Source organism: Oryx dammah, unplaced genomic scaffold, assembly GCF_014754425.2.
Source record: "Oryx dammah isolate SB20612 unplaced genomic scaffold, SCBI_Odam_1.1 HiC_scaffold_11199, whole genome shotgun sequence".
In the NCBI taxonomy this organism is placed as follows: Eukaryota; Metazoa; Chordata; class Mammalia; order Artiodactyla; family Bovidae; genus Oryx; species Oryx dammah.
This window is the reverse complement of record NW_024080592.1, coordinates 5,139-17,013: the sequence shown is the minus strand read 5'-3', so window position 1 is coordinate 17,013 and position 11,875 is coordinate 5,139. Positions and strand designations below refer to the sequence as shown.

Sequence of the window (11,875 nt, the reverse complement as noted above, 5' to 3'; positions counted from 1 at the left end):
ACCAGGGCTTTCTGTTATCCCAGGCTACCTCTTAATATCTCAAAGTTATCCAGTTGAGAAGGAAGGCTTGCTCTCAGTCATCATTTGCTGATTCCACAAGCATTTCCTGAGCACCCTCTGTGCACAGACGCTCTGCTAGAGGCCAGAACCAAACAGGGAACAGGGCGCAGTTTCTAGTCTTTTTCTCACTTAGTTTAGTGAGAAAACAGACCACGTGTGAACACTCACACTCAGGGCAGGCCACATGCACAACAGAAAGAACAGGCCCCTTGTTTAAAAATAGAGTCTCTCAAGATGGTGACACAGGACACTAACCAAGCATGGTTCAGTTTAACACGAGAGGGGCTCAGGGTAACACACACATCCGAGTCACGTAGGATGACAACAGATCTTAATGTGACTTCCTAGAAGAGGCAACAACTGGGCTGACCCTGGACAAGGAGGATTTCTCTACTACATGGACCTTCTCTGTTTTCTAGACTCAAGGGTATTCGTGAGAATCACTGAGTCATCATTTTGACTTAAACATCAGTCATCCTCTGGAGCTGTGATACATGCCAAGGGGGGACATGGAGACGTGCTGTCCTGACCTCCCTTCAGGGACTTGTTGTCCAACAGCTGGAAGTGCTGCCAGTGGGCAACCTTAAACCACCAGCCTCTCTGGGGGCAGCCTGTGTGCAATGACCCATCCAGGTGGAGGTATAAATGCCTGGTCATTGGATATGTCAAGACAAGCCTGAGGGGCCATCATCACACCAGACTCCCATGGGGTCAGCTCAGGTTGTCTGGCCAGTGATCCTGCTTGATCCTTCCCTCTGCCTTACCCTGTTTCTTCCCTCCTGATTCCACAGTGTTGACCCCAAGCGGCACCCTGATACACATCCCAGCACTAAACTCCATCTGAGTCTGCATCCCAGAGAGCCAGCCTGCAATACGTATCAGAAAACATTCCAGTATTTGGGGAGGATTTTGAAAATTACTGGTTACACATGTACCACTTAACATTTTAACATTAAATGTTAATATTTTTGAAACTCCCAATAAAATACAAAATGGTAGAAACAAGGAACTTTGGTGTGAATGTAGTTACCTTTGGTTTAAAATTCACAATCTAATGTTGTCTGACCAATGAAATTAAGTTATATATTAATAGCAAAAGAGAAATATATGTTGAACCATATGAAAGTGCCATTTTATAGCTTATAAGAAGACTGAATGTTAGCAGTTCTACATGGTTCAATCTAAAAGAAAAAATCCATTAGCATTTGAAATCTAGAAAACATTATACTTATGAACAACCCATGGGTAAAAGATATAGTTAAAGAATTAAATTAGGAATTAGAAAATACATGGCTATTGACAGTGGTGAGTACCAAAACTTGCAGGTTGAAGCTAAAGTGTATCTTAGGGAGAAAGTCAGCTTTATATACTTATTTTAGAAAAATGATGACATTACAAATCTCTTTTCAATTTAAGAATTTAGAGGAAAAACCTCAATGTTAAGGAAAAGTTGAAGGAAAGAAAGAATGATATGATGAACTAGGGGAAAAAAGAACATCAATCAAGCAAAAAGTTGACTCTTTGAAAACAGGAAAAAGTTATGCAAGTTTATTCATAAAAAAGAAGGCTAAAAGAAAATTAAAAAGAGAAAAGAACACAGTTAGAGATGCTGCAGAGATTAAACATACAAGATATTGTGAATAAATTTATGTCAAGCAAGCTCAAAACTCACAGGAAACAGATTCCTCCTAGAAAAATAAAACTTATCAAAATGACTCTGCAGAAATAACACACTGAAGAGGAAGCACATAATTATCAAAAGTTCCCCAGACAGTGCAGCTGCACAACACTGTGAATGCGATTAATGTCACTGGATTGTGTGACTAAAAACAGTTATACGGTAAATTTTATGTTATATATACTTTACCACAATTTGTAATATTAAAAAAAAATAAAATCCTCTTTCTGGAAGACAGTCTAGCACACGTCTGTCCTTCATTAGCAAATCCCCTAGAAGGGCTCCTATTTTGACAAAGCATATTTTCTCTTCCTTGTCTTTCAGAACATATGATATTGTCCTTCGGTATTTAACCATATATCTATTTTTTTTAAGGGAACACCTCTCTCTCCTGTGACATCACTTAAACTATAGTATATTGTATGTTTTTCCTATCAGTTTTCTCTGTAGCATTTTAACCAGTGGTCTTTTGGTGAAAAAATGGATCCTAGTCATGTTAAAGGAAGTGGACACAAAACAGCAACTTCACACAGTCTTCAAGTAAACAGAACCCCTGATATAACTGGAAAGTAATAGGTAATTCTGGGAACAGTAAAAATACATCTGTGACAACTTTGTCTCATATCTTAGAAAATGAGTTTAGCTCTGGAGTCTCTCAAGACACAAAACCTGGGAGACAGCTTTTATTGGTGGCCTGTACCTCTGATTTGGATAAGAAAGTGAGTAATATAACATTTAAATAAACATAATAAATCCTTTTTCAAGAGCTTGAAATCATTGAGTGAAGTTGGAGAACTAACATCTTGTAATGTATAAATATTTGTTTCTGGTGTAAAACAAGTAGAATATAGTTTAGGCAGTGCAAAACCTATTGGAAAAAAGCCTTTGGAATAGACACAAACTCATGGTAGAATCACAGTGTTGATGTAAAAGTTGTGAAGGCTGAGGGCTGTCCACTGGAAACATTTATAACCACAAGGTCACTGTAATATCTGGCTGTCTCCTTTTGAAGTACACCTGAGGGAGAAAAAGACAAAAACGACATGTTTAAAAGTTTTAAAGTCCTCCTCCTAAGACAACACATTTCTAGGTTTCCTTCTTCATGTGAAGCAATCATATTAGTATTGGAGGCACAGTTTTGTTTGTTTTTTTAATATAAATTTATTTAAAACAAAAACAAAAACAAAAACCAGGGCTGTACTTATTCTATGGAGGAAACAGCCCCATTAAAACCCTCAGTGGGGCTGGATGTAATGCCAAATAACCTGTAGATCTACTAGATTTCAGGTCATTCTGATTCACAGATATGCTTTATCACTACAGTAAATTGATAAGCAAAATCATTTTATTCCCTGAGCTAAATTAAAAACAAGGTAACAAAGAGGATAGGAAATCTAGCATCTGAACAGGGTTTGCCATTTTCACACATAAAAGGAACACAACAGATTTGGATGTTAATGCTTCAGTCCTGTCCGACTCTGTGCAACCCCATAGATGCCAGCCCACCAGGCTCCTCCATCCCTGGGATCATCCAGGCAAGAACACTGGAGTGTGTTGCCATTTCCTTCTCCAATGCATGAAAGTGAAAAGTGAAATGGAAGTCCCTCAGTCGTGTCCAACTCTTCGAGACGCCATGGACTGCAGCCTACCAGGCTCCTCTGTCCATGGGCTTTTCCAGGAAAGAGTGCTGGAGTGGGCTGCCATTACCTCCTCCGTTGGACTGGCATATACATATGAAATATCCTGGTGTTTAATTTGTGCAGCAAAGCAGCTATAGGGCCTATAGAAATGTGACCTGTGGATAGTGGGTCCCAAGAATGAAAAGAAAGTAAAATGCTTTAACAATGACTCAACCAAGAGATTTCTCTAAAATGTAAGATGATACCCAATAATAAGACAGATCTCTGCCAGACCTTTGAGCTCTTGAATTCTACCAAATTCTAGCTGAACTGGAAGAGATACACGTTTTCTCAGTGTATAATCAGAACACAAAGGAAAGGAAGTGCTGTTAGGTTCCACAATCATCAGTTTTTAGTAGCTGTGTTGTATCTTGGTTCCTTACAGATGCACATAACAAGATAAAATAATGTCAGGGCTTGTGAAGCCTCATCTCTGAATGTGTTTGGGCAAAAAAGGACTTCAAGTGTAACTCTTTATCCTCAAAGAAGAATGTGAAAAGTTTCATTTGAGTCTTTAAAACAGAAAATGTATCGTCTATCAGAGGCTGACTCGTGTCACAAACTGGGTTGCTTAGACATATGATCCCAGATCTCTTTTATAAAACCTGACTGCAAATGCATTTGTGGCTGCTGTAAACAGAGTTATCATGAGAGAGAATGAACTTCACACACAAAACAGAAAAGCACTAGGACAGCTACCTTCACAGTAAGTGCACTTTCTTACTCTCTTGTTGCTAACATAACCTGCTACCCCCAAACAGCTCTGCACATGAAATGCTATATATTTAAATGTCACATAAGGAGAAAGATAAACCCTCCAAGAATGCTTGGGCCCACTGGCTGAAATCTGAACTATTTCCATTGTAATGGAAGCACTTAAAAATAAAGCCTTTGGTGGGAGTGGGGGCGTAGTTAATTGCATATCATCACCCTCCTCCATTTTATTAAGCTAGACATATTTGGTGATTATATGCTTATGTACTTTTTTGGTGAAACTAAAAACAGTTAAAGGAACCAAAGAAAATTCATTTCATTTTCTACTCCTTAATATTCTTTCCAAAATCATCTGGTTCCTTTCTCCATAACCCTCCTCAATACAATTTTTTATAAAGAAAATATTATTTCTAGCAACTTTTAACTGAAAAGGACTTTCCTTCATGGTCTGAAATACCTGAACTGGATATGCAAAGGATCTTCAGCAACTGGAGGCACCTGATTAGGGTCTCTAAAGTGACCTAGAAGAACTATGGGTATATTTGCTTTATTATTGGGAGGCAAGGTTTCTACCTACAGCCTTTTATAAAATGATCCCACTTTTATACCATTAAATGCTCTATATCCTCATAGCACTTAAGCATCTGCTCTCTCATCTGATCCCTGTGATAAGTGTGAAGAAGCCAGCAGGGCTCTAATCCTGCTCTACACACAGGTGAGGACCTGAGGCTCAGACACCTTGGGGGACACAGGCCACGTGGATGCTAAGTGCCTCCTCCATCTATCCAAATGGACCAGGCTCCTAGAGCTAGGATATGAGAATTTTATAACTGCTGGGCTGTATTAGGTGATTTCATGAATAGACAAAATGCCACCTCTGTTACACACTGGAAACAAAGAAACTTCAAAAACCTCAACCTGTTCTGCTTCATCACAGAACACAGTGGATGACAGGCATTTATTCTTGGAGCTGAACTGTGTCCCTTCTGAAAGGCTGTTGCTGAACACAAAAGATGCCATGATTCTTGGCTTCCAGAGGAGAAGAATTCAATTTGGGGCCAGTGATGAAGCCTGGTCATTCAGAGCTTTTGTGTAATAAAGTTTTATTAAAGTATAAAAGAGATAGAGAAAGCTTCTGATATAGACATCAGAAGGGGGCTGGAAGAGTGCCCCTGCTAGTCTTTAGGTGGATGTTATATGTAGTAGTGTTAGTAGTGGAGTAGTGTAGTAGTGTTAGTCGCTCATTCGTGTCCAGCTCTTTGCAACCACATGGACTGTGGCTTGCCAGGCTCTTCTTTCCATGGGATTCTCCAGGCAAGAGTACTGGAGTAGATGGTCATTCCCTTCTCCAGAGGATCTTTCTGACCCAGGGATCTAACCCAGGTCTCCTGCATTGCAGGCAGATTCTTTACTGTCTGAGCTACAGGGAAGATCCACATAGCTACTAGCAGTCTGCTAATTAGAGAAAGGAAATGTCTTAAAACTCAGAGAATGGCACCAGGCCCCTCACAAACAACTTGCATTTTGAGACAACATTGGCACAGGATGAGTTGTCCCTGGCCATAAAATGATTGACATGAATCTTGAAGAAAGGCACGTTTCTAAGCAAATACAGTCTCGCTGACATAACTTAAGAGAACATTTGAATGAGTAAACATTCTGGTTTCTCAAGTCCATTCTGAATCTTAGGGGGAACTGCCTTGAAGACAGAATCTAGGATAAATACATAGTTCATTAACATAGCTTAAGAAAAACCGTTCCATAAGAAAAATGCATTGGTTAGCTCAAGGTTTGAGAAAAGTTCAGGTGGAACCAGGTATCCTATGGCAACACAGAGTTTTAAAGGAAATCTTTTAAATTTGTATCATTTCAGTTCAGTTGCTCTGTCCTATCCTACACTTTGTGTCCTATGGACTGCAGCATGCCAGGCTTCCCTGTCCACCAACTCCTAGAGCTTACTCAAACTCATGCCCATTGAGTTGCTAGTGCCATCCAACCATCTCATCCTCTGTCATCCCCTTCTCCAGTGTTCAATCATTCCCAGCATCAGGGCCTTTTCAAATGGCTCAGTTCTTCACATCAGGAGGCCAAAATATTGGAGTTTCACCTTCAGCATTAGTCCTTCCAATGAATATTCAGGACTGATTTCCTTTAGGATGGACTGGTTGGATCTCCTTGCAGTCCAAGGGACTCTCAAGAGTCTTCTCCAACACCACAGTTCAAAAGCATCAATTCTTCTGCACTCAGCTTTCTTTATTGTCCATCTCTCTCATCCATACATGACTACTGGAAAAACCATAGCTTTGACTAGATGGACCTTTGTTGTTAAAGTAATGTCGCTGCGTTTTAATATGATGTCTAGGTTGGTCATAACTTTTCTTCCAAGGAGCAAAGAAAGTGAAAGTGAAGTCACTTAGTCGTGTCTGACTCTTTGCGACCCCGTGGATTCTAGCCCACCAGGCTCCTTCATCCATGGCAAGAATACTGGAGTGGGTTGCCATTTCCTTCTCCAGGGGATCTTCCTGACCCAGGGATCGAACCCAGGTCTCCCATATTGCAAGCAGATGCTTTAACCTCTGATCCACCAGGGAAGCTCCAAGGAGCAAGCGTCTTTTAATTTGATGGCTGCAGTCACCATCTGCAGTGATTTTGGAGCCCCTGAAACCAAAGCTTGTCATTGGTTCCATTGTTTCCCCATCTATTTGCCATGAAGTGATGAGACCAGATGCCATGATCTTAGTTTTCTCAATGTTGAGCTTTAAGTCAACTTTTTGGCTCTCCTCTCTCCTCATCAAGAGGCTCTTTAATTCTGCTCTACTTTCTGCCATAAGGGCGGTGTCATCTGCATATCTGAGGTTATTGATATTTCTCCCAGCAATCTTGATTCCAGCTTGTACTTTATCCAGTCCAGTATTTCTCATGATGTACTCTGCATATAAGTTAAACAAGCAGAGTGATAATATACAGCCTTGATGTACTCCTTTCCCAATTTGGAACCAGCTTGTTGTTCCATGTCCAGTTTTTACTGTTGCTTCCTGACCTGCATATAGATTTCTCAGGGAGCTGATCAGGTGGTATGGTATTCCCATCACTTGAAGGATTTTGCACAGTTTGTTGTGATCCACAGAATCAAAGGCTTTGGCATAGTCTATAAAACAGAAGTAGATGATTTTGTGGAACTCTCTTGCTTTTTTGATGATTCAGCAGCTGTTGGCAATTTGATCTCTGGTTCCTCTGCCTTTTCTATATCCAGCTGCTTAAACATCTGGGAATTTATGGTTCACATCCTGTTGAAACCTGGCTTGGAGAATTTTGAGCATTACTTTACTAGCATGTGAGATGAGTGCAATTGTGCAGTAGTTCAAGCATTCTTTGCTATTGTCTTTCTTTGGGATTGGAATGAAAACTGATCTTTTCCAGTCCTGTGGCCACTGTTGAGTTTTCCAAATTTGCTGGTATATAGAGTGTAGCACTTTCACAGGATCATCCTTTAGGATTTTAATTAGCTCAACTGGAATTTCATCACCTCCACTAGCTTAGTTCTTGGTGATGTTTCCTAAGCCCCACTTGACTTTGCATTCTAGGATACCTGACTCTAAGTGAGTGATCCCACCATCATGATTATCTGTGTCATGAATATCTTTTTTTGCATAGTTCTTCGGTGTATTCTTGCCAACTCTTCTTAATATCTTCTGCTTCTGTTAGGTCCATAACATTTCTGTCCTTTATTGAGCTCATCTTTGCATGAAATGTTCCCTTGGTATTTCTAATTTTCTCAAAGAGATCTCTAGTCTTTCCTATTCTATTGTTTTCCTCTATTTCTTTGCATTGATCACTGAAAAAGGCTTTATCTCTCCTTGCTATTCTTTTGAACTCTGCATTCAAATGGGTATATCTTTCCTTTTCTCTTTTGCCTTTAGCTTCTCTTCTTTTGTCAGCTATTTGTAAGGCCTCCTCAGACAACCATTTTATGTTTTTGCATTTCTTTTCTGGCAGATATAAATTTGTATAGAGAAGGGGAAAACATATAACACTAGCAGTTTGATTCTTCCTGCAGCTTAAGAGAGAGATAAAAAATGTCTGACACTTGCAGCCTACTCCCTCCGTTTGGAGACCCCTGGCCTTCCTCCAATTTTACATGTTGAAGTCCTAACCCCTCCAGTACCACAGAATGTGACTGTATTTGGAGACAGTGTCTTTAAAGAGACAATAAAGTTAAAATGAAATCATACAGGTGGGTCCTAATCTAACAGACTGGAGTTCTCATATAAAGAGACCAGGACACAGGCTCACACAGAGGGAAGAGCGTGTGAGACACAGAGGGAAGATGGAGTCTACAAGGCAAGGATCGAGACCCCAGAGGAAAGCAACCCTGCTGACACCTTGACCTCAGACTTCCAACCTCCAGGGCTGTGAGGATATAAGTTTCTGCTGTTTAAGTCACCTACTCTTTGGTCTTTGTATGGCAGCCCAGCACACTACTGCCCCCTTTAGCTTTATGTATCTAAAAGGGACTTTCTCTACTATTTCAAGGATTATCCAAAAGGGTAAATCAGACAGTGTCAGCTCACCTGAGCTAGGAGTTCAACAAAATGTGATGTGGAAGCACCTTCTCCCAGATATTGGGATTTCTTTTCAGATGAATGAATTCTGTTCTATTAGAGTGAGAACCTTGTGACTTAGGTTAACCCTCCCGGTGTTATAGCTTTGAATAATACATTGATATCTTATGCTTGCACATTCAAAAAACCGATAATCTGAAAGTTTATCCTCCTAAGAGGATGCAGAGTATGCAGAAGTAATGTCAATATGGGATAAGAATTAAGAAATGTATTTCTTTCTGTAGAGGGACCTGAGCCAGTGGCAGGACTGAAATCCATGAGTGAGGTTCTGTCACCCTGTGAACTTTGGTGACTGGCCCTGCCTTGGCAACCAGGTGACAGGAGCAGTGTTCCCAGACTCGACACAGAACACAGTACCTAGGACAGCACCCAGCCTTCCCAGCAATTCCCCCTCTGTGCTCCCTGGACCAGCTCTGTGACCTTGGGTGAGCCCTGTACACACTCTCGTCATCCATGACATGGGATAAAAATGGACCACCATGAGATTATGTGAAATCATACATGTGAGAATTGTATAAAACAAATTATAAAGAACTACACAAATGTAACTTACCATTAATATTGTTACAGTAGGTGCAGAATTACCAGACCTGGAATCACAAGATTTCTAATTCTATGACCTATGTCTGCTTCAGTATGTATGTTACACTTGATTTAAAATATTTACTAAAAGACCAAATTTATAATTCTGCATTTGCTGCAGACTAGCTTAACACCAGTTATATACATAGGGCCACCCTCCTTCTAAAGCTCCTTAGTTTCCTCATCTGTACAAAGAGAGGGTTGAATCCTATTATCTTATTATCTGGACCAATCTAAAATTCTGTGTTCTATTTCTCATTATTCAATGTCATGATGATATAGTTTTAAAATGAATACTTTGACATACAGGTGGGAACACCTCTTTTTGATGTGAAATACCTAAGGTCAAAAGAGCAAAAGGTTTTGGGAGATTTCTGGCTCTCTAGGTCTCAGGATGGATAGTCTGAGCAGATAGAGTGGAAGACACTCTAGTGGATAAAAAGCCTTCTGTGAATTTCAGCCATAAAAAAAATACCCTTGTTCAGCTTCTCAACATTTGCACACAATGTGAGTACTCATGAAAAGTTCAGAACACAGACTTCCTTCTCCCTAAACTTAAGCATGAACTCTAACTCTGCCAGCTCTTCAGCCAGCTCTGGGACCCAGGAAGTCTCCTACCTGATGAGCAGCGGAAGGCCCTGCTCTGCATTTCCTCATTTTTACAGAGGACTGAGAGGAGACAGTGAGGAACTCAGGCCACATTTTAGATAAATCTTTCATATACAAGTACTTAAGATACTGGGACATGTTTTCTTTAAGACATTTTAAATATAACACAAATACTCATTCTATTTACAAGTGAAAATCTGGGAAAGGCACAAAAGTATGAAAAATGGAAAATATATCCATAATTTAACATCCAGAGATAAATTTTTGATGGGGAAACCACATCCCACGCTGAGCCACACACATTAAGTGGTAAGAACACCAGGCCTTCCCTCCCTCGCTCTATCTTCTCATCATCTCAAATCCTACTCCCCCCTGGTTCCAGAAAGAATTACAGATGGCTGCATTTCAGTGGCTAAGCCTCTTAAACCATATCTTGGTCACCACTACACCTCTGTTAGGAAGATACCACGGACCAGAATGTTACTCATTGAGCCCCTTCCTCCCACCACACACAGTGCTTAGTGCCTCACACAACTCAGCTCTGTGAAAGTGCTCTGTAACCTTCAGGCACCATTCAGACTACAGTGTGAAGGTGTTGTGATATCTTGATTTGTCCTGATGACAATTTCATCTTCTAGAAAGTAGAGGAAGCATGGAGGGGGAGCAAATTGACCTAATTCTAAACAACAAAGAATTAGGAAGAAAGTGATAATATCAGGTAAGAGTTTTCTTTACAGGTTAGGAAACAGAAGAGACCTATACCTTTCTCTAGAAGATCTTCCTAGAATCAAAATATTCCAAGTTTTTTCCCCTTAAACTCTCAAATTTCCTGGATATTCATTGACAGAACCTGATTCACAAATGTGCTGAGCACCAATCAGAATGAATTTTAAAGGTCTGAAAAATGAGGGTGTTCAGTGCTCCATGAGAATCTCAACTCAGAGTCCGAACACGTGGAAAGTCGAATCCAATATCTGTCTCAGACACAGGTGTGTGAACACAGAAGGGTGCACACATCCTGACCCCACTCCCAGCACCGCTGCAGATTCTCAGCAGACCTGCCTTCAACCTGCCACATGTTGTTAAGACCCAGTCACGAAGCTTCCTCTCTGGTGGCTTCTAATTGAAAAGAGCACAGAGTGCTTGTTCCCAGACTCTTGGTGGAGATCCTGTGAAGAATGAATCCTGGAGGCGAATTTTAGTTACAGCTTCCTGCAGCAGGCTCACCTATTTTGCCCTTTTGGTGAGGACAGCAGCCTCCGCCTCGCCCAGTTGTTGCACCATCTTGTAAAATAGGCTGTTTCTATTTTGTAGCAAATAACGTGGCCAACTATATTCTTTCCATGTCCCTGAATCCAAAACCTATTAACAGCAGAAAGAAACCCATTAGCACACAATATCCCCCAGTAACATAACTCAGACAATATTTCAAAAAGGGGCAGGTCAGGGAGAATTTGGGTGGTAGGACTGATATTTAAATGGTTTGATTACACTGTTTTACTAGGGATACAAAGGCGCAGCCTGACCTTTCATCATTATATGGTTATAGAAAAGGAAGAAAATGAAAAGTTTAGAATATAGTAACTGGAACTGAACAGTCTGTAGCATTGTATATTCTGCCCAGGGCCTTTGGGGTTGCTATCATTAGTTAGTGCTTTTAGCTCTCAGACTCTGACCTTTGAGGACTATTTATACAGATACACAGAGTTGGGAAATGTCTTGATTCAAGAAAATCAGACTGCATTTATCTAAAAAGTAGGTTGATAGCATGCAAACCACATGGCAGTGTCCTGACAACAAATTAATTGTCAAGTTGATTTGAGAATCTGAGCAATATTTTGGGGGAAAAAAGTAAATGCTTCTGGAATTTCTTTAGGGTCCTGGATTATGTCAGCCCCTACTGGAAGGACTAATGCTGAAGCTGAAACTCC

The 11,875-nt window shown here is 40.5% G+C and overlaps 1 long non-coding RNA gene across 1 annotated transcript; it reads right to left on the bottom strand.

The window, feature by feature from the left end:
* Positions 1-969: 969 nt before the first annotated feature.
* Positions 970-11,336, bottom strand: LOC120860776. Its single transcript, XR_005720431.1, has 2 exons — positions 11,172-11,336; positions 970-2,755 (listed from the first exon to the last, which is right to left on the bottom strand). It is a non-coding gene; the product is annotated as an uncharacterized LOC120860776 (long non-coding RNA).
* Between the last annotated feature and the right edge of the window lie 539 nt (positions 11,337-11,875).